The sequence below is a fragment of the Atta cephalotes genome, assembly GCF_000143395.1.
Source record: "Atta cephalotes unplaced genomic scaffold scaffold00083, whole genome shotgun sequence".
Classification (NCBI taxonomy): domain Eukaryota; kingdom Metazoa; phylum Arthropoda; class Insecta; order Hymenoptera; family Formicidae; genus Atta; species Atta cephalotes.
This window is the reverse complement of record NW_012130147.1, coordinates 123,018-123,263: the sequence shown is the minus strand read 5'-3', so window position 1 is coordinate 123,263 and position 246 is coordinate 123,018.

Here is a 246-nt window from a genome sequence, read left to right as displayed (position 1 = left end):
GAGAGAGAGAGAGAAAGTAAGTCTCTTTGTCTATTATTTGATAAGAAATTTAAATGAACTTGGACACAAAGATAACCCGCGAAATGCATAATTTCTGTAAAGAAACTTAAATTCTTCGCAACAGCACAGCCAAGTGTATTCGCGTATATTTAATAATAATTGTACATATATCTCAAAAATAAAGTATTTAAAAGTTTAAAGCATTTGAACCTTTCGACGAGATTGTATTTTCATTACCTAAGCAAT